Source organism: Rhinoderma darwinii, chromosome 5, assembly GCF_050947455.1.
Source record: "Rhinoderma darwinii isolate aRhiDar2 chromosome 5, aRhiDar2.hap1, whole genome shotgun sequence".
Lineage (NCBI taxonomy): Eukaryota > Metazoa > Chordata > Amphibia > Anura > Rhinodermatidae > Rhinoderma > Rhinoderma darwinii.
This window is the reverse complement of record NC_134691.1, coordinates 125,239,855-125,263,431: the sequence shown is the minus strand read 5'-3', so window position 1 is coordinate 125,263,431 and position 23,577 is coordinate 125,239,855.

Here is a 23,577-nt window from a genome sequence, read left to right as displayed (position 1 = left end):
CCTATTGCCCCGTTTTTTGGAGTTAATTTGTGTTTTATCTAGGCCTCATTTACATAAAGTTTTTTCCCTAGGAAAGCTCCTGGGGAACACGCTAAATGTGTCCAGAGTACTTCATTAGCCAATGGAGGCCAAAAGGGGAGGCCCTTGAATTGGGTACAACAAGGGATATGTTAGACTTATGGAGGGGCTTAGTGAGGGCTTCGTGATCTGAGGGGCTGTGGTCCCTTTACATTCTTAAAGAATAGGAGTACGAAAATGCCTCCTCAGAGTGACATATTGTGCATTAACCCCTTAATTACCAGCCTATTTTAAACCTTAATGACCAAGCTATTTTTTGCATTTTTCCATTGTCGCATTCCAATAACTTTTTTATTTTTGCGTCGACATAGCTGTATAAGGTCTTGTTTTTTCTGGGACAAATTTTATTTTTTAATAGCACCATTTTGGGGTACATATCATTTATTGATTAACATTTAGTAACTTTTTTGCAGGGTTAAGGAAAAAAAACCATACATTTCACCAATCTTTTTTGCGTCCTAGATTTACGCTGTTTACAGTGTGGTATAAATAACATAACTTTATTCAGTGGATCATTACGATTGTGGTGATACCAAATTTATATAGATTTTATATGTTTTACTACTTTTACACAGTAAAAACACTTTTTTTAAATTAGTTTTTGTGTTACCATTGTTTTATTTTTATACTGATGCAGCTCTATGAAGGCTTGTTTTTTGCAGGATGATTTCTAGTTCTTATTTGTACCATTTTAGAGTACATGCGACACTTTGATCACTTTTTATCACATTTTTTTGAAGGCAGGATGAACAGAAAACAGCAATTCTGGCATTGTTTTTTATTTTATTTTTTACGGCGTTCACCGTGTGGGTTAAATAACATAATCGCTTTATAGGTGGGGTCGTTACGGACGCGGCAATACCAAGTATGTGTAATGTTTTCTTTTTTTTTTCTTATATAAGGGGAAAAGTGGGTTTTTCATTTTTTTTACTTGGGATTTTTATTTATTTATTATTAACTTTATAAAAACTTTTTGATAATTTTATTTTTAGTCCCACTAGGGGACTTGACTATGATATCTAATGATAGCTTTTATAATACACTGCAAAACTTCTGTAGTGCAGCGTATTATTGCCTGTCAGTGTAAAACTGACAGGCACCTGCTAGGTCATGCCTCTGGCATCGCTTAGCAGGCATCCACTACAGGCAGACCTCAGGGCTTTTATTAGGCCCCCGGCTGCCATAGAAGCCATTGGACCCTGCCTCCAAAACCACTTGGATGCGGCGCTCGCTGTTGAGCGCCGCATCTAAGGGGTTAAACGGGTGCGATCGATGTTGAAATCAATCCCGCCCGTTAGTGCAGGTGTCTGGCTGTCTTTAGACAGCCTGAGACCCGCTTTAGCCGGCACAGGATACCCGTGCTGGGCTTATGTCAGAGCGCCACGAAAAGGTGGCGCTCTGGCATAAGTACCCTTAACGGCCGCCGTGAAAAGCGTATTGCTCGGTCGATAAGGTGTTAATGTATTTGTTAATATGGTATCAGATGAGCTTATTAACTACAATTGTGGAAGCACCACATATAATTGTAACAAAAAGGAGATGATGGCATTACGCACTTTGGAAGAGGATAAGTCCATTACTATAAAGTCCTCGGATAAGGGGGGTAATGTGGTAATTATGAACACCATACAATATCAAAGGATGTGTGACATACTCCTATGTGATAACGATGGATATGAGACCCTACAATGTAATCCCACAGCTGAGTTTAAGAAAGAACATAAAGATATCTTGGAAGAGGCTAATACGTTAAACGGATTCCATAATAGTCTATGGGTGACAGATGCCTGTGACGGATGCCTAACAGTGGCATTCATCACCTATAGGCTATTATAGTATTCCTGTAATGTATACAATATTAAAAGGGTAATGAGAGTTTATAATGTATACAATTACAGTCAATGGGTGACGGATGCCACTGTTAGGTCATTTAACGTTTACAATGGCGTATATGCTAAATGTAGTCCAAAATACGTTATGTAAATGGAGCCTTACACTAAGGTTTCATGCACACAAGCATATTACGACTCTATAAACCTTAGAGTTATACAGAGTCATAATACAGCTCCATAAACCTCTATAGGGCCCTATATACTAATCTGATAGAAATGTGTTGTTGTTTTTTTGCACCATTGGAGCTATGTTTTTAGGGGAGAAAAGACGTCATATGTTGAAAAATATCTTGAATTAGAATTCTCCATGTACTAGTATATATATATATATATATATATATATATATATATATATATATATATATATATAAAGGAAGAGGTGATCTTTCTGATAACATAGTTCTGTGTTGATGATGACTACAAAAACGTTTATGCCCCATAATAATATGCAGTGTATGGAGATTACAGTGAGCGGCCAATCATCTATTTGCATTGTTCTAGTTGTCATTTTGGAATTAATTTCTTATGAAGGGGATACATGACCTAGGGCTTTGGTGTTTGTGGTTTATATCTCCCCAATTACAAGAACACATAGGAACTGAAGCTCTGAAGACTTTGACCATTACACTTAAGTGAAAAAACTTGAAATCAATAACATTTTATTAGAACCAAGTACACACATTCATCACTAAGCTACTGCAAATTGAAAAGTTGATAAATTCCATCACCATTTTTCTTGATCCAGTGAAGTACAACACAAAACATGTTTTTTTCAGTTTAAATCCCCCTTCCTACTGAACCAACTTTCTTTTGCAGCTAAAATATCCTATATTGGGGCTATTAAAACTATTCAACTGTTTTGCAGTGATATAAAAAAGTTTTTTTCCCTTCCACACATAACCTGGATCAATGCAAAGGAGAGTTTTTAAAAAAATGTACACTTATTTAAGGAACAAAGTTATTAAATCCCTTCCCGCTACAGCCAGTTTTCGGGTTTTTTCTCCCCGTATAACTTTTTTTATTTTCCCGTCGGCATAGCTGTATGAGGACTTTTTATTTTTTGCATGATATGTAGTTTTTAACGGTACCATAAATTGTACTCGGAAACGTAAAAATAATTTTGTGGGCATGAAGGAAAAAAAGCCATTTCTTCTTCAGGTTTAGTTTTTGCAGCATTTCAATTTTATTCTATGGGTCAATACAATTTTGACAATACCAGATTTGTATAGTTTATTTTTACTACTATTACAAAATAAAAATAATTTGTTTAAAAATTTGTTTTGTATCAACATATTCTGAGACCTATAACTTTTTTATTTTTCTGTCAATGGAGCTGTGTGGCTTGATTTTTTTCAGGGTGAGCTGCAGTTTTTATTGGTACCATTTTGGAGTAAGTATGACATTTTGATCACTTTTTGTTACATTTTTTTGGAGGGAGATGAAGTGACCATAAACAGCAATTCTGACAGTTTTTATTTTTTGCGACATTCAACGTGCAGGATTAATAGCATTATTATGTAGTAGTTTGGATCGTTACAGACTTTGAAATACCAATAATGTTTATTATTTTTAATTGCTTACATTATTTTAGGTAATGAATGATGATGAAAGATAAAGTCCACCATCCAGACTTCTTTTTAATGAATTCTCCGTAATATAAATAGAAAAGAAAAGTAGATCCGGAGTTTTTTGTATATAAAATATAGCTTTTACTTGTTTCTCTTAAAAAATTACTTTAGAAAAAACACAATTGTACAGACAATATATAAAAAATATACTGAAATTTTGATGCTCATTCAAAGCCTGTATCCAGTATCGTGAGGTGATACGACATTAACAGCAGTTCATGTGTGTGTATAATGAATAAAGAGTGTTCATCAATTTTCGTGTCTAGAGATCCTTTCCGGTTAGTGACCAACAGGTAATAACAATGAGTGACCAACAGGTACAAGAGTATGGGGCTTAGTGCCCCCCTACCCGTATGGATGTCATCCGTTTTCTCTGACAACCTTGAGAGCTTGCTGTCCGATGGATCAGGAAAAGGCTTATCTGTATAAAGGATCTCCTCTGTGAACTCTCTTAGTGTAGTTAAAATCTCCCAACGCGTTTCCTCACGGCCACATGATTCTTCAGGGGAGAGGGGCCATATCCAGCTAGATCCAAGTTTTCAGGAGTGCTGGAGCAAAATAAACAGGCTGTGTGTCTGCAGGCGTGCTTGCAGTGGCAAGAAATCGCTCAGGTACGTCTGTAGTTCCTTATCTGGCGCCTGTTTCCTGGCTTGGATCTAGCTGGATATGGCCCCTCTCCCCTGAAGAATCATGTGGCCGTGAGGAAACGCGTTGGGAGATTTTAACTACACTAAGAGAGTTCACAGAGGAGATCCTTTATACAGATAAGCCTTTTCCTGATCCATCGCACAGCAAGCTCTCAAGGTTGTCAGAGAAAACGAATGACATCCATACGGGTAGGGGGGCACTGAGCCCCATACTCTTGTACCTGTTGGTCACTCATTGTTATTACCTGTTGGTCACTAACCGGAAAGGATCTCTAGACACGAAAATTGATGAACACTCTTTATTCATTATACACACGCATGAACTGCTGTTAATGTCGTATCACCTCACAATACTGGATACAGGCTTTGAATGAGCATCAAAATTTCAGTATATTTTTTATATATTGTCTGTACAATTGTGTTTTTTCTAAAGTAATTTTTTAAGAGAAACAAGTAAAAGCTATATTTTATATACAAAAAACTCCGGATCTACTTCTCTTTTCCCTTTTACATTATTTTAGGGAAAAATAAGAAAAGGACCGCTCTTTGAACTTTTCATATTTTTTTCTGCATTTTTAAAAACTTTAAATAACAACTGTTTACACTTCTTTTTAGTGCCAATAGGGGACTAGAACATGTGATAATAAGGGTATGTTCACACGCAGTGAGCAAAAGCATCTGAAAATACAGAGCTGTTTTCAGGCGAAAACAGCTCCTGATTTTCAGAATTTTTTTAACAACTCGCGTTTTTCGCTGCGTTTTTTATGAGCTCTTTTTCAATGGAGTCAATGAAAAACGCCTCCAAAAACGTCCCAAGAAGTGTCCTACATTTCTTTTGACGAGCCGTCATTTTACGCGCCGTATTTTGACAGCAACGCGTAAAATAAAGGCTCGTGGGAACAGAATATCGTAATTCCCATTGCAAGCAATGGGCAGATGTTTGTAGGCATAAAGGAGCCGTTTTTTCAGGCGCAATTCGAGGCGTAAAACGCCTTAACTACGCCTAAAAACACTGCGTGTGAACATACCCTAAGAGAAATCTGGACTGAGTAGGAATACCAACATAGCAGACCTGGAGACCTTCATTGGGCCCCCGCTGCCATGACAAACACCCCGCGATCGCATGACAGGAGGTAGTGAGGAATGGGGTGACAGAGGGGGTTTAAAGCACAATAAGTTTTGAATGTTCAAGTCCCCTAGTGTATCAAGCAAAAACAATTTATAAAATTACATTAATAAAGTTTATAGTTATATATAAAAATATAATATCAAAAATAAAAAAAAAACATTTTCCCACTTTTTCCATCTAAAGTATTGTACACAAGCAAAAAAAATAAACATAATTGGAATCACAGTGTCCATAAAAGTCCAAACTATTACAATATAACATTATTTATCCGGCAGGGTTAACACCGTAAAAAAAACAAAAAAAAAACAGAATTGCTGTTTTTTAGTCACATTGCCTCCCACCAAAAAATTAAAAAAAAAGTGATGAAAAAATTCCATGTACACCAAATCAAAATTAATACAAACTATAGCTCGTCCCGCAAAAATAATGGCTACACTCAGCTCTATTGACAAAAATATTAAAAGAGTTAGGGGTTTCAGAATATGGCAAAACAAAAATATTATTTTTAACATCACCATAATTGAATTCACCCACAGAATAAAGTTAACATGTCATTTTTACCACAGCGTAAAAGTAGTAAAAATAAAACCCTAAAAACAATGGGGAACTGCTGGTTTTTTTTTTCATTCCACCACACAAAATAATTTGTAAAAATTTTCCCCGTACATTATAGGGTACATTAAATGGTGCCATTGAAAAAATGACAATTTGTCCCACAATAAAAAGCTCTCATACAGCTACGTTAATGGAAAAAAACAAAAAACTTTATTTATTTTGAAAGACGGGGAGGAAAAAACAGAAAGAAGGAAAAACTAAAAATTGGCTGCAGTGGAAAGGGTTTAAATGTTGCAGCAGCAGTGTGCGAAGCTTGTACTTGAAAAGTGAGGACCCAAAGATGTTTGTGTGATAAATTCCAAAGAGATACGGATAGGTGAAATTAGTCTTCATGCTGGTCTAGGTGGGATAGAGAAGACGGGGAAAGCAAACAACTACAATTAAAGAAGATGTCAATCATGAATCATTGGATTAAATTGCTACTTATTGTGCCTGTGAATATACACTTAATCAGTAATGTATTTACTTGTATGGTTCGCAGCGTAATAAATATTAGTAGTAGGTTGGGTCACACTGAAGAGCTTAGTGACTTTAAAAGTGGCAGTGTCACTGAACCAAGCACGCTGCCACTGGACTCTTTAGCAGTGGAAACATGTTCTCTGAAGTGATGTTTCACGTTTCGCTATCTGGCAGTCTAATGGATGAATATGGGTTTGCCAGATGCCAAGCGAACACCACCTACTTGAATGCATAGTGCCTACTGTAAAAGTTGTTGGTAGAGGAAATATGGTCTGGGGCTATTCTTCAGGGTTTGAGCTAAGCCCTTTGATTCCTTTTTTTCCCCAGTTTGGGGAAGGCCCTTTTCTGTTCAAGCACGACTGTACCCTAAAGATATGGTTTGACTAATTGGTTTAAAGGAACTTGACCTGTGCCTGACCTCACAATTTGAGATTATTTTGGATGAATGGGCACAAATTCCCACAGACTCACTCAAAAATCTTCTGGAAAGCCTTCACAGAAGACCAGAGGCTAATACAGCCACAAAAGGGGGCACAACTCCATATTAATGCCCATGGTTTCATAATAGGACATGCACCAAGCTCATATAAGTGTGATGGTCAGTTGTCCACATAATTTGGCCATATAGTTTATATATATATAGATTAGTACTTGTGATGGGGAAAATTATTTAGGAGTGGTGGTAATGTGGAACATATCTCTATGGATACTAATTCCAGATCCTGTTATAACATAGTATATACTATATTCCCAAACACAACATTCAACTCTTTTGGAGCACAGCCCACACTTATGAACACCAGGACTCACCTGGCGCTGTTAACCCTTTCCCGTCACAGCCTTTTTTCAGATTTTCATTTTCCTTTTTTCCTCCCCAAATTCCAAAAGCCATAACTTTTTTTTTTTTCAACTAATATTGCCGTATCGGGCTTGCTTTTTGTGGGACAAGTTGTAGATTTTTATGACACTATTTATTGTACAATATAATGTAGTGGGAAACTGGAAAAAAAATATTTGTGGGGTGGAATAGGAGAAAAATAGTGATACTTCAATATTTTGGGAGGTTTAGTTTTTATTGCGTTCATTGTGCGGTAAAAACAGCTTATTAACTTTATTCTGCAGGTCAATACGATTACGGTAATACCAAATTTGTATCATTTTTTTATGTTTTAATACTTTTACAAGGAAAAAAATTATTGTTAAAAATAAAATTTTTGTTTTGTCGCCATATTCTGAGAGCCATAACTTTTCTATTTTCCATTGATTTAGCGGTATGAGGGCTTATTTTTTGTAGTTTTTAGTATTTTATGAGTACGTGAGACTTTTTGATCACTTTTATTACATTTTTTGTGGAAGATGAAGTGGCGTTTTTTATTTTTTTATTTTTTGCGGTGTTGACCGTGAGGACTAAATATTGATATTTTGTAATAGTTCAGACTTTTACGGATGCGACAATACCAGTTATGTTAATTTTTTTTTACATTGTGCTTGAGGAAAAGTGGCAGAAGAGGGCTTTTCTGAACTTATATTTTTTTTTATCTATTAAAAAAGAACCATTATTTTACTCTTTTTTAGAAAATTTTCCGTATATCGTGATACTGTCACTGTCTTATGAAGCCTTGCCGGAGGAGTACATAGATGGTAGACCTGAGAGTCTTCATCAGGCGCCCATGCCAACCAACAGCAATCCGCGATCATATTGTGGGGTGGCCGTTGCAACGTTGCAGGGGGCCATTGCAATGTTACAGGGGACAGACCCTCTTTTTAGTAATTTCAGTGCCGCGGTCGCTATTTATTGACTGCAGTATTTACCTTGTTAAACGAGCCAGAAGTGTCAGCTGTAACACACAGCCGACACGCTCGTTCTATGGAGCGGGCTCAGCTCGTGAGCCCACTCCATACCCCCCACACGAAGTGTGCCATATATATGTGTATATATATATATATATATATATATATATATATATATATATATATGTATATATATAGCGGATGTCAGGAAGGGGTTAAAATCCAAACTTCAGCCATCTAAGGGAACATTTATCTTCTCATTATATGTGCTCACTCACATTAACCCCCTTAGAATATAACCCACACTCCTTTATCACATTTACATAATCCATTGTACATACTATAAGCTAATGATGGAAAAATAGCCCATGACTTAATCAGATAAACCTCACTATTATATCAGTGCATTATTCACTCTTAAACTTGATGCCTTCCAGAACATTACTATTACGGGGACATAAATTATAATCCCTAAAAAGTATCACGGTCTCTGCTGCCTGTGATAGGACCTCTTCAATAATCTAATTTCAAGCCCCACACAAAACTGTTTGTTATCAGTATATACATTATGGTGAAAACATAACCATGATTTTCTTTATTACAACCTGCGCATTGCAAAGGGGTTATAGAAAATATTGGATGCAAGTTGTTTCTGAAATTAATTATGATTCATAGGGAATGGGTTTAAGTGATTGTTTTACTGAATTTCTATTTTTCCACCAGTTTATATAATTAAAGTTTGTCAAGAGGAATTAATGATTACTTGAATATAAAATATCTTGAACAGTAAACAGTATTTTACACCAATCTGAAATGAATATTTTATCATATTTACTAAGTAATAAATCATCACACCTCATACTGTATTAACCTGTTATAACTACATCTCTGAGTGTCTCAAGTAAATAAAGTTAAATGACTGTTATACTGTACCACGCTGTGAGAATATGTCTTTTATTTTAATAAAAATTAGAATTTGCATGACAACAAAAAAATTATTGTTTTTGAAATGATTAGTTTTGGTTCCATGACTTCGGTGGGAGTTTTGATGCATGACCAATCAGCATGGCATTGTCCCTGCATGTGCAATAGATCAGTATCAGAGCAATGTTGACAGTGCCACATTGTATCCAATCATCTCGGTTCCTCCGAGCATAAGCAGTTGCGAAGCACATCAATCGTGGGTATGTCCCTTTTTAAATGAAATACACAGTTTTTTTGTTATATTAGGGTTCTACCTATGTATGAAAGTTAGTTTTTGGTATTGTAATATTTTTTTTTATGATAAATTGCATTATATGGACAAAAGTATTGGGACACCTGCATATTACACCTACAGGAGCTTTCGTGACATCCCATTCGAAATCCATAGGCATTAAAATGGAGTTATTCCCCCTTTGTAGCATAAAACAGCTTTCACTCTTCTGAGAAGGCTTTTTTACAAGATTTTGGAGTGTGTCTGTGGTAATTTTTGCCCATTAAACCAAAATAGCATTTGTGTGGTCAGACACTGATGTTGAATGAGAGGGCCTAGCTCGCAAACTCTGCTGTAGGTTATTCCAAAGGTGTTTGATGGGGTTGAGGTCAGAACTCTGTGTGAGTCAGTCAAGTTCTCCCACACTAAACTCACCCAACCATGGACCTTAATTTGTACACTTGGGCACAGTCATTCTAGAGCAGAAAAGGGCCTTCCCCAAACTGTTCCCACACAGTTGGAAGCATACCATTGTTTAAAATGTCTTAGTATTTTGAAGCATTAAGATTTATCTTCACTGGAACTTAGGGGCCTTGGCCAACGTAGGTGCTTTACACCACTTCATCCGACGCTTGGTATTGGGCTTGGTGATGTTAGGCCTGCATGCAGCTGCTCGGCCATGGAAACCCATGCCATGTAGCTCCCAGCACACAGTTTTTGAGCGAATGTTAATGCCAGAGGAGGTTTAAAACTCTGCTGTTTTTGAGTCAGCAAAGTGTTAGAGACTTTTATGCATTAGCGCCTGAGCACTCCGGGACCCCTTTCTCTAACTTTATGTGGTCTGCTGTACTAAACGCTTTCTCTTAGCAATAATACCACTCAAAGTTGATCATGAAATATCTAGGTGGGAAGAAAGGTCACGAACTGACTTGTTTCAACTATGGCATCCTATTACAGTACCATGCAGGAATTCAGTGAGCTCTTTAGAATGACCCATTCATTCACAAATGTTTGTAAAGACAGACTGCATGGCCAGGTGCTGGATTTTATACACCTGTGGCAATGGGACTGACTGAAACACCTGGATTAAATGTTAACCCCTTCCCGCCGCAGCCCTTTTTCAGATTTTCATTTTCGTTTTTTCCTCCCCACCTTCCAAATGCCATAACGTCTTTATTTTTCCATTGATATAGTCCTATGAAGGCTTGATTTTTGCAAGACCAGTTGTAGTTTTTCGTAGCATCTTTTATTTTGCCATATATTGTGCTAGGAAACGGGAAACAAATTATTTGCGGGGTAGAAAATTGAAAAAAACAGCAATTCCTCCATGTTTTTTTGCGTGCCGTTTTTACGGAATTCACTGTGCAATTAAAACAACATGTTAACTTTATTCTGTGGATCAATACGATTACGGCGATACCAAATACATCTAGAAGTAGAAACCTAAGTGTAAAAAATTAAATTTATTTTGTGTCGCCAAATTCCGAGAGCCATAACTTTTTAATTCTTTCGTCGATTGAGTGGTATGAGGGCTTATTTTTCCGGTATAAGGTGTACTTTTTAATAGTACCATTTTGGTGTACATGCAATGCTTTATATTTCATTTTTTGTGGGAGATTAGGTGACCAAAAAATAGAGATTCTGACGTTTACTATTTTTTATTTTTTTACGGCGTTCACCGTGCGGGTTAAATAATGATACATTGTAATAGTTAAGACTTTTACGGATGTGGCGATACCAATTATGTTTATTTTATTATTATTTTTTACTATGCTCAAGGGGGAAATGGAAAAAGGGGAGTTTTTTGGACTTTTAATTTTTAATTTTTTTTACATAAATAAAATTTTTACTATTTTTATTAGTCCTCCTAGGGGACTTCAACCAGCGATCGTTAGATCGCTTGCACGATATACTGCAATACTGATGTATTGCAGTATATCGTGATTCTGACAGGCTTCTATTAATAGGCTTAATAGGAGCACAAAGATGGCGAACCTGGGGGCCTTCATTAGGCCCCCAGGCAGCCATAGCAACCATCACCACCCCGCGATTACATCGCCCCCCTCTTTGTATTGATTTAAATTCTGCGGTCTCTATTGACCGCAGCATTTAACGAGTTAAACTAGCGGGATCGCGCTTGAGAGCGATGCCGCTAGTTACTCTGAAGTGTCGGCTGTAACAAACAGCTGACACCCGCATCATATGGTGCGGGTTCACTCCGTGAGCCCGTTCCATACTTCCCCTACCCAACTTTGGCGTATGGATACGTCAAATGTCGGGAAGGGGTTAAAGAGGTATGTGCCAATACTTTGTCCGTATTTATATCTATATAAGTATATATATATATATATATATATATATATATATATATATACTGAGAAAAAGAATAAAGCAGCACAGCGACAGCAGTGGGAGCAGGCCTCCTAGGTTGAAGCTAGGGACCCTTGTTAATGAAATCCCCAAAAAATGAAGAGGCAGCACTCCAAGGAAATTGATGAAAAAAAGTGGTGTGTTTATTCACTCCAGGCAGGCAACGTTTCGATCCATCTCTATGGGATCTTTGTCAAGCCTTGACAAAGATCCCATAGAGACGGATCGAAACGCTGCCTGCCTGGGGTGAATAAACACACCACTTTTTTCCCCTAATTTCCTTGGAGTGCTGACCCTTCATTTTTTTTGGATTATATATATATATATATATATATATAGTTTGTAAATGAAAAGCAGCACAAAAAAATTTGAATATATCTCTAAGTTACTGTGTGTGCAAGCCTCAGGACCTCGACCTCCAGTTCCACGTTCAAATATGCAAGAGATAGGTAGCATTTCACGCAAGATTATGAAGTGCCCAAAATTTTTTTATTCACCAATAAAAATGTGACGTTTCAGCCTCAGCATGGGTCTTTTTCAAGCTTGAGAAAAGCCCACTGTAATGTCCGTGGCTGCGGGCTGTCAGCTCCAACCTCCCCCTGACAGCCGAAGCCACGAGTCGGCAAGTGCTGGCCCCAGCCTCCGCCTCAGGAGACGCCAGCACTCACATCCACTAACCTCTGCTGGATCCCGTAGGGTGCGCGCGTGCACGCTCGTGCCTGCTCTTAAAGGGGCCGCGCGTGCACCGGACCTCATGGATGCACTTTGACCTGTGAGTACCCTGGACTATAAGAGGGGTCCAGCCCCCTAGTTCTATGCCTGAGCGTTGTTGTGTTCCCTAGTTTGTCTATGTGATGGCCTCCTAGTGTGTTCCCTGTTCCAATCCCTGTTCCAGTCCCTGTCCCTGTACCTATACCTGTTTCCAGTTCCTGTTCCTAGCAATCCATACCTTCCTGGTCTAGCACTGAGCTGTGCCAAAGTCGTGCCATGCTGCATCCACGTCTGACCTGCTTCACCTTGCCTGATGTTCGCCTGCTACCTAAGTCCCAGCTGAGCCTGCCCTGCTGCTGTCTGAGCTGCCACAGGTACCTATAGAACTATAGACATTCACCTGCTCCCTGTTGGCCAGGTGCCTTACTGCCAAGGTGGTACGGCCCAGTGGGTCCACAGACCCTTTATGACAGTACGCTCGGGCCATGGACCCCGCTGGTCGATTCAAGACTATGACGACGTCACTGGAGATGTGAGCGGATATGCTGCACCTCCGGTCTTGACAGGTCCAACTCCTACAGGCGTTGAACATTCTTGCACGTCGGCAGAAGGCACAAGCTGCCGTTTCTCCTACTACACTTCCTGGCAATGTGGATCCTCAGTCTACACCTGTTGGCAGTATTGACCCACGTGTTTCTTTGCCACTTCCTGACCGCTATGATGGAGAAGCAAGTACCTGTCTTGGTTTTCTTAATCAATACCAGATCCACTTCAGCCTGTATGCTAGGACATTTTAGTCTGATGGTGCCAGGGTCGCTTTCATCATTTTTCTCCTCACTGGCAAGGCTCTTGCATGGGCGAACCCTATCTGGGAGAGACAAGGACCAGAGACCCGTGACTTCCCTGCCTTCTTCCGGACTTTTCGCATGGTGTGTGAGGAGCCTGGACGGGTCTCATCTGCAGCGGCCTCTTTGATTAACCTGCGCCAAGGAGACTCCTCCGTGAGTGAGCACGCCATTCACTTCCACACCCTGGCGGGAGAGCTGTTATGGAACAATGTGGCTCTGGTGGCTGCATTCTGGCATGGACTATCTTCCAGAATTAAAGACGAACTTGCCGCCCGGGATCTGCCGTCTACCCTGGATGACCTCATCCTTCAGTCTGCCCAGATTGATATATGGATCCGTGAACGCCTCCAAGAGGTTCAACGGGAGGGAGCCCTTCCTAGTCTGGTCCCTACTTTGCAGGAACCCTGCTATCCTCTGATGTCGATCCTCCTAAGAAGTCGGTAATAACGGACTAGTATAAGTTATCTACCCAAGAGAGACAACGCAGATGCACATCTGGACTCTGTCTTTATTGCGGTCTCGATGGCCATCTTGTGCGCTTGTGCCCCCAAAAATCCCAAAACCTAGGGTTGCTTCGAGTGACGACCTTGGGTAAAGATGGACTTCTGTCTAAATTGTCCATACCCATGACCATAGAGTCCGGCGAGAAAACGCATCAGGTCTCTGCATATCTGGACTCTGGATCCGCTGCTAATTTCATCCACAGAGATCTGGTGGACCTTCTGCAATTGCCCACCACCCCTCTGGAGAACCCATTGACAGTTGCTTCAGTAAATGGACTACCTCTGCCAGATCCTTTTATAGCTGTGACCAAGCCGCTGAGGCTCAAAGTGGGAGCCCTTCACTCCGAACTTCTGTCTTTCTATGTCCTGCCCAAAGCTGTTAACCCTGTGTTGCGGGGCCTGCCTTGGCTCCCCCTGCATGCCCAGTTCTGGACTGGAATTCTGGAGAGGTTCTCCAGTGGGGCCCAGAGTGTCAAGGTCGTTGCCTGTTGCGCATTCGTTCGGCTCAGCCTTCGCTGCCTCGGTTATTGGCAGGATTGCCGGGTCATTATGCTGCCTTTTCGGATATTTGCAGCAAGAGGGAAGCAGAGACATTGCTCCCACATTGGGCGTATGACTGCCCTATTGAACTGATTCCTGGTGCATCTCTTCCCTGTGATAGAGTATATCCTCTCTCCTTGCCAGAGACTCTGTCCATGTCCTCCTATGTGAAAGAGAACTTAGAAAGGGGCTTCATACAAAAGTCTTCCTCCCTTGCAGGAGCTGGGTTCTTCTTCGTCACAAAGAAAGATGGCTCTCTTTGTCCTTGCATTGACTATCGTGGTCTCAACCAGATCACGGTGAAGAATAAATATCCGTTGCCACTGATCTCCGAACTGTTTGATCGTATACGTGGTGCAATTTTTTTTTTCTAAACTAGACCTGCGTGGGGCTTACAACCTAGTCCGGATTCGCCAGGGTGATGAATGGAAGACTGCATTTAACACCCGTGATGTACACTATGAGTATCTAGTAATGCCCTTCGGCATGTGTAATGCTCCCGCGGTCTTCCAGGTGTTTGTGAATGTCATTTTCTGTGACCTCCTCTGTGCTTGTGTTGTAGTCTACCTTGATGACATCTTGATTTTCTCCCCAAATCCTATGACGCACCAGAGACATGTCTGTCAGGTTCTGCAACGGTTAAGGGAGAATCGTCTGTATGCCAAATTGGAGGAGTGCATATTTGACAAGGATGCTCAACCCTTCCTGGGCTACATCGTCTCGAAACGAGGTCTCGAGATGGATCCTGAAAATGTAAAGTCTGTCCTGGAGTGGCCACGTCCTCAAGGCTTGAGGGCCATACAGCGCTTTTTGGGATTTGCTCATTTTTACAGGCAGTTTATTCCGAACTTCTCCTCACAGATTTCTCCCATCTCTAAACTTTCTAAAAAGAGTATGAACGCCAAGGTGTAGACTCCCGAGCCAGAGTCCGCATTCAATAGCCTGAAGAGTGCCTTCACATCAGCCTCTATCTTCCACCATCCGGATGTCTATCTGCAGTTCTCGTTGGAGGTGGACGCATCCTCTGTCGGTGCTGGTGCACTCCTGTTCCAGAGAGGCCCTTAGAGAAAGTCAAGGGTATGTGGATACTTTTCAAGCTCTTCTCTTCCGCAGAACGCAACTACTCGATTGGGGACCGGGAGAAATTGGCTCTGGAGGAGTGGAGACATCTACTAGAGGGCGCAGCTCATCCGATCTCGATTTTTACGGACCACAAGAATCTGACCTACCCCCAAACGGCCCAACGGCTGACTCTCGTCAGGCCAGGTGGTCACTGTTCTTTGCAAGGTTTCAGTTTGAGCTTCATTATCGCCCGGCCGACAAGCATGTGAGGGCCGATGCCTTGTCCAGGTCTTTTGACACAGAAGACACCATTGAGAATCCACAGAACTTTATCAATCCATCTTGCATTGTCTCGGTCAATCTCCTGCAAATTGGGGACATTCCTCCAGAGAGGACTTTTGTGCGCCTGGCTGATCGTGGAAGAATCGTCTGCTGGGGACACTCCTCTAGACTGGCAGGTCACGCGGGGTTATGTAAGACCCGGGATCTGATTGCTCGTCATTTCTGGTGGCCCACTCTGCCCAAGGATATTGTGGACTTCGTTTCTTCCTGTGCTGTATGTGCAGCCAACAAGGCCACCCACTCCAGACCTGCTGGTCTGCTCCAGCCATTGCCTGTGCACAATGCTCCCTGGCAGCATATAGCGATGGACTTTATCACGGACCTGCCTCTCTCTGCTGGATGCAGTGCTGTCTGAGTGGTGGTGGACCAATTTTCGAAGATGGCCCACTTTGTTCCTCTGACCGGTCTTCCTAATGCTCCTCAGTTTGCCAAGTTATTTATCCAACACATATTCCGCCTGCACGGCTTGCCGCAGCATATTGTGTCTGATCGGGGGTTGAGTTTACCTCGAGGTTCTGGAGAGCCCTCTGCGGACTTCTTGGCGTGAAGTTGGACTTTTCTTCTTATAACCATCCTCAGTCTAATGGTCAGGTCAAGAGGATCAACCAGATTTTGGAGAACTACCTATGTCACTTTATCTCCAAGCAGCATGATGACTGGGTGCAGCTGCTCCCATGAGTGGAGTTCTCCTACAATAATCACACCAGCGAGTCTACTAGGAATACACCGTTCTGCATTGTCTACGGCCAGCACCCACAAATTCCTCTCCCGGTGCCTGATACTTCCGAGGTACCTGCAGCTGACTCCACATTTAGAGACTTTTTGCAGATCTGGCAGCAGACTCAATCCTCCATCCTAATGACAGTGGACCGCATGAAACGGAAGGCTGACACAAGGAGAAGAGAGCCTCCTCGGTTTCTTCCTGGAACTAAGGTCTGGCTGTCATCCAGGAATATCCGACTGAGGGTGCCGTCATGTAAATTTGCCCCCAGGTTCCTCGGACCATTCGAGGTCCTGCAGCAGATCAACCTTGTTGCCTACAAGCTTCGGCTGCCTCCTACCCTCAGGATTCCCAACTCCTTCCATGTCTCCCTCCTGAAACCAGTGGTCCTGAACCGCTATTCCAAGACTCCCAGCCCTGCGGTTGCCTCCAGCGGCTCCCTCGGACATCTTTGAGGTCAAGAAGATCTTGGACACCAAGAGAGCGAGAGGAAAGACTTTTTATTTGGTGGATTGGAGGGGGTTTGGTCCTGAAGAGAGGTCCTGGGAGCCAGAGGAGAACCTCAATGCCCCTACTCTTCTGAAGAAGTTTTCCTCTCGCTCTGGTCCCAAGAAGAGGGGGCGTAAGAGGGGAGATAATGTAATGTCCGTGGCTGTGGGCTGTCAGCTCCAACTTCCCCCTGACAGCCACAGCCACGAGTCGGCAAGCGCTGGCCCCAGCCTCATCCTCAGGAGATGCCAGCACCCGTGTCCACTCACCTCTGCCGGATTGCGTAGGGTGCGCGCGCATGCACGTGCCCACTTTTAAAGGGGCAGCGTGCGCACCGGACCTCATGGATGAACTTTGACCCGTGAGTACCCTGGACTATAAGAGGGGTCCAGCCCCCTAGTTCTATGCCTGAGCGTTGTTGTGTTCCCTAGTTTGTCTATGTGATGGCCTCCTAGTGTGTTCCCTGTTCCAGTCCCTGTCCCTGTATCTATACCTGTTTCCAGTTCCTGTTCCTAGCAATCCATACCTTCCTGGTCTAGCACTGAGCTGTGCCAAAGTCGTGCCATGCTGCATCCACGTCTGACCTGCTTCACCTCGCCTGACGTTCGCCTGCTACCTAAGTCTCAGCCGAGCCTGCCCTGCTGCTGTCTGAGCTGCCACAGGTACCTATAGAACTATAGACATTCACCTGCTTCCTGTTGGCCAGCTGCCTTATCGTCAAGGCTGAATTAAAAAAAAAATCCACTTGATAATCTTGTGTGGAGTGCTCCCTATCTCTTGGAGATAGATATATATATATATATATATATATATATATATATCAGCTTGAGAAAGACCCAGCCACTGTAAAGGGTCGAAACATTGCTTCTATTGTTTGCCAAATGATGGACACAATAAAATGTATTAATTGAAGAAGGATGCTGTTTTCCCAAATACTATTTTAGAATTTTTTTTTGAGTGGAGACTATCCCATGTGAGTACGTACACCTTAACAACATATCAAGTCTGTTGCTGTCCCAATTGGAAATGTACTCGCTGGTCATGTGATGTTTGCACAGGTGGACAGCTTGTTACAGTTATGGTACAGTTATTAGAGCTCTATTTGAGTCGAGGACCATAAATAATTTAATACAGAAAGTATATTGTAAAAATATAACCTTTCATTACAGAAAAAAAATGTTTATTAGTGGAAACAAATTAATTACACAGAGCCTGTCACACTTAATTTTACCATACATTATCTTTGGTTTCCCATATGAGTGCAAGTAAATTTTAAATGATCAAGGTATACAAAATAAATGATTCGATCTTGTGTCTCGATGTGTCTACCACCTAAAAGTAAAAAAAAAAACCTACAAGTAAAATTCAAAATCATTTCTAGCATGTACAAGTAAGACATAAACATTTATAGATGACGTTCATTAAAATATGTTCCAAATTATTCCTTTATTATATTTCTGCAGTTAAAATAAATTACAAAAGCAATATCACCTGCCAGAAGTCATAAAGCCGATTATTAAACTAGAGTAACAAAAGGAATAAAACAATTTCACCAGCGGTTCTGAAATTCTACAGTTAGTTAAAAGAAGCAGTGGAACAAATAACACCGTACCAGATGTTCAATGTTGTAATGCCTAGGTTCACATTCAGCTGACTCAAACATTTTTTGCAAAGCATCCTGGGACACGTCTTGCAGAGCAGCAGATGAAATCAGGTGTTGAGCACAGAGGGAGCACAATTTACTATAAACAGTTTTAATGGTCTCAGCAAAAACTTTGTTTCATGAAGAGCAGGGAAAAAAAACCCTTACAAACAGGAGAATGTTAATAACTTTACTGGATGAATGTTAGCTTTCCCATAGACATTAAGTTATTTTTGTGCAGCATTGGCAGAATACATAAACTAAATTACCAAACAATTTGCGAGGGCTTTTATGTAATAACTTTAAAACAGCATTCAAAGGTGTACAGATCTGCAGGGGAGGAGTGAGCATACACTGATTTAATTGGCAAACTTTAGTGTTTTTAGTTTTATAGTGTTGATTTGTAAATTCATTTCATATGGGACTTCTCCCACACACCTTTGTGTTTAGAGAATTTGTGGTGGGCATTTAACCTTTGCTATCAAATATTCTGTTCCTGTATTTTGAAACATTCTATATAAATAGCTGTAAATCAGTGAAATATAGAATATACAGTATGTATTTGTTGTAATATAGTCATAAGTAATTATTCCATCTGGTATAAGGCATAGTAATATATGTGTTAAAATAATTACATACACTAAATAAAATAATCCAATATTATTTATTTCAATGATAAATTGTCAAATTATAACACAGATTTACATTTAACTGCATCAAAAAGTCACAGCACTTAACCTTTAATCTGTTTATTGATATTTACTTATGTACAACATTTACTTGATACTTACAAAGAACTAATAATATTATTTGTTGTAGTATATTGATCCACAGACAAATGTCACTTCAAGTCATCAATAAAAAAATTTATTCTGGATTAAATCGTTTTAACCCTTTTGCTGCCGGGGGTTTTGGGACATTTTGCACCTCTCTTAGCCACTTTTGACATGTACCATACAAATAAACCTAAATTACAAAAAAAAAAAATCATACTAAAACCCCATACCTATATATTTTTTTAAAGTAGACAGCTGGCACATTGTCAAAATGCCACTATGCGCTTTATACACACAGATACCGTCATTTATTTTTCCAATTTTCCATAAATATTGTGTACAAATTTATATTTGTGGCTAAAAGTGTGACACAAAAAGAAAATTAGATGCACCACAAATCCTAAAAATAAAAGTTCAATATGTGCAGAGTTCATACCATTTATGTCTACGTCTATATGCACATAGCTTCATAAAAGCACCAGAACTGAAGATACCGAAAATCTGGTAAGAAGCTGGAAATTTACAAAAAGCAAATACCTATAAAATACAGGGATTACACACCTTGAAAAGCGTGTGCACCCTAAATCCTATATATTTCCTGAGAGCACACAATCTAAAATTTCAGTTGCTTTGACATGCTGTTGGCAGACATTTTCCCCTTTACATAACTTTGTGACGAACAGGAATTTTTTTTTAAATTCTTTTTTTTGCGCCTAAAACTCAGATACAAGCAGATGTTTACATTAAAAAACCATGTAAAAATAATAGATCAAGGTTTGCAAAGTTCATATTTACCACAAACCTCTCCATCAACAAGAGCTTGTACTCTCAAAAATGTTGAAACAAAGGCCTTGCAATGTGCTACTATGCTACTAAGGCTGGGTTCACACGAGCACATTATAGTCCGTAATGGACGGACGTATTTCGGCCGGAAGTCCCGGACCGAACTCAGTGCAGGGAGCCGGGCTCCTAGCATCGTAGTTATGTACGATGCTAGGAGTCCCTGCCTCTCCGTGGAACTACTGTCCCATACTGAAAACATGATTACAGTACGGGACAGTTGTCCTGCAGAGAGGCAGGGACTCCTAGCATCGTACATAACTATGATGCTAGGAGCCCGGCTCCCTGCACTGTGTTCGGTCCGGGACTTCCGGCCGAAATACGTCCATCCATTACGGACGTTAATGTGCTCGTGTGAACCCAGCCTTAAAGATAACATTTCTGAGAGCGCATAGCATACTGTGTATAAAAATGAAACCTAATAACTTATACAAACAACCCCCTCCATGCAACATTGCATCAAAAAAATATTATAAGCAAAAATTGCATAACTATTAGCACATCCCCCGATGGCCACCCTTTATTCCCTTCACATGGGTTTAAGTGAGAGTTGCAAATATATGCAGCTCCCACTTCAATCTGCTCTTACTCAGGCTAGATCACAGCTAGAGTATTGTTTTAAAGGCAAAAATCTGAGCTGCAACCTAGCCTGAGCTAGAATCTTTAGTATCAAGGACGAATCAGATGCAATCTTGGCTACTGAAGCTTCTCCTTGGCAGGATGTTGAGATATGTCGTTGGCATGGAGAGGGCTAAATATCCAAATTACCATATTTTTTGGACTATAAGACACAGTTTTTAGCATGAGTAAATATTGCTAAAAAGTCCCTGCGTCTTATAGTCGGCAGTCAAGGGACCCGGCAGTACCAGGCCCCCTGGTCGCGTTTTACTTAACCCCTTCATGACCCATGTTGTGCCAGGCACCTCATGGAGCAGGGAGGGGATGATGTTTGGAGCAGGCTCATGCGCTGAGCCTGCTCCATACACTGCAGGTGTTTTACAGCTGACACACTGCTCTAACGGCTAGGAACAGTGATTGCGCTGTTCCTGGCCGCTTAACTAGTTAAATGCCGTGGTTAATAGCGACCGCGGCATTATAGGGGTTCTCCCATGAAGGACATTTATGACATATCCGCAGGATATGTCATAAATGTCAGATAGATGCGGGTCCCACCTCTGGGACCCTCACCTATCTCTAGAACGGGGCCCCCTAAACCCCGTTCTAGATTACCCGACTCCGCTGTCTCCCGCCCATTTCCTGGTTAGGTGGTCGGGATTTACGTAAACATCCGAGTTTTCGCTGAGCTACGCTGTTTCTGTAACTCCCATAGAAGTGAATGGGAGTTACGTTAACAGCGTAGCACCACAAGCTACGCTGTTTCCGGAACTCGGCAGCTCCAAAAACAGCGTACATGTTCGAGTTACGGAAATAGCGTAACTCGCTGAGCTACTCTGTTTCCGTAACTCCCATAGAACTGAATAGTTGTTACGGAAACAGCGTAGCATGCTAAGCTGCTTCTGTAACTGCCATTCACTACTATGGGAGTTACTGAAACAGCGTAGCTCCGTAACTCATCCATTTATTGCAGCGTATTGTACCAGTGATCTAATTAGATCGCTGGTTCAAGTCCCCTAGGGGAAGTAATAAAATGTGTAAAAAAAAAAGTTAGATACATTTTCAGGAGTGTAAGAAAATATTAAAAGCTAAAAAAAAAACCTTTTCCCATTTTCCCCTAAGCACAATGTTAAAAAATAAAAAAAAATGAATAAAATAAAAAGTGATAAAAAAAATCGTATGTACCAAAAAATGGCTCTCAGAATGTGGTAAAACAGAACAAATTTTTTTTTTTAACAAACAGTTTTTGCTTTGTAAAAGTAATAAAATATGATTTTTTTTCCCCCTATTCTCTGTTGTCTAAAACATGGGTGCGTCTTATAGGCAGGTGCGGCTTATACTCCAAAAAATATGGTATATCATATACAAAATATTGTCCACAAAATACAGAAAATCTTCTAAAATCACACCTATGGCCTATCTGATCGCTGAGGGTTCCACCACTGAGACCCCCACCAATCTCTAGAATGGGGGTCCCAACCCCCGTTTTTTTATTTCTGCTTGATTGCGATGAGGAGGTTCTGCCGCTCCATTTAATGTCTATGGGACTGACGAAGACAGCCGAGTGTAGCACTTGCTTTGTCCGTTAGCCCCATAGACTTTAAATGAGGCGGCAGTACACATGCGTCACCACCGCTCCATTAAAAATTCTCCTCACTGCGAATGTGCAGTGAAGAGAAATAAGGGTCAGGATCTAAAGATCAGTGGGGGTCCAAGTGTTCATACATTTATCACCCATACTGAGGATAGGTGATAAATGTTAGTTGTGGGAAACCCACTTTAAGCCACATTCAGAGGGGGCGAATTTTCATTACAAAACACTATTCACTTGTGGCAGAAAATATCTGCAGAGATTTTAAGGCATGCTTTAAACTTTAGATTTTTGCAATACAAAGAGTGAAATATTCAGTAAAGCCATTGTGAAATTACAGAAAACCAGCCACAGTTCAGTTTGTATTTGTGATGTGGGCCTTATTATTTTCCACTGATGTCACACTGGAGACATCTAAAGGTCACTCATTTTATGTTCATTTGAACAGTATACATACCTAAAGGAAATTTAATTCACCAAAAAAACAATAACAAATTAAATTTGTAATATTTCCCTCAGTGAAGAAAGTAAGTACCCTCTACCTTTAAAAGTTAAAATTAGAATAAGGTGCACCACATTAGGTGCAAATGTTTATACCATTGTTAGGATACACCCACATATGTTAGATTGGTTGCAGAAATTTCTGCAACTAAAAATGAGTTCCCATCATCTAAATTTGATTTCTGCAAATAATAATAAGTTCCATGCTTTTAAATTGGGTTGTGCATGGATTTCTCCAAACCCAATTCATATGAATTGGGCAATAGCAGAAATTTGTACAACAAATCTGCTGCATGTGAACATACCTTTAAGGCAAATTCAGACGTGGCGGACAATTTTGGTTGCAGATTTTGAGACGCAATGGATCTGCGTCAAAATCTTCATATTAAACATGCAGATTTTATTACGTATTTAGCAGCGAATTTACCAGAGGTTTCAGTCTCTGAATTGCAAAGACTGAGATCTGCTGTAAAAAATTTGCTGCTGCTCCGCAACAGACTGAGCATGCGGCAGAATGTTAATTCCGCTTCGCAAGCTGTTTTCTGCACCGATTTTTCCTGCCACGTGTGCACTAAGTAAACTGGAGGGCTAT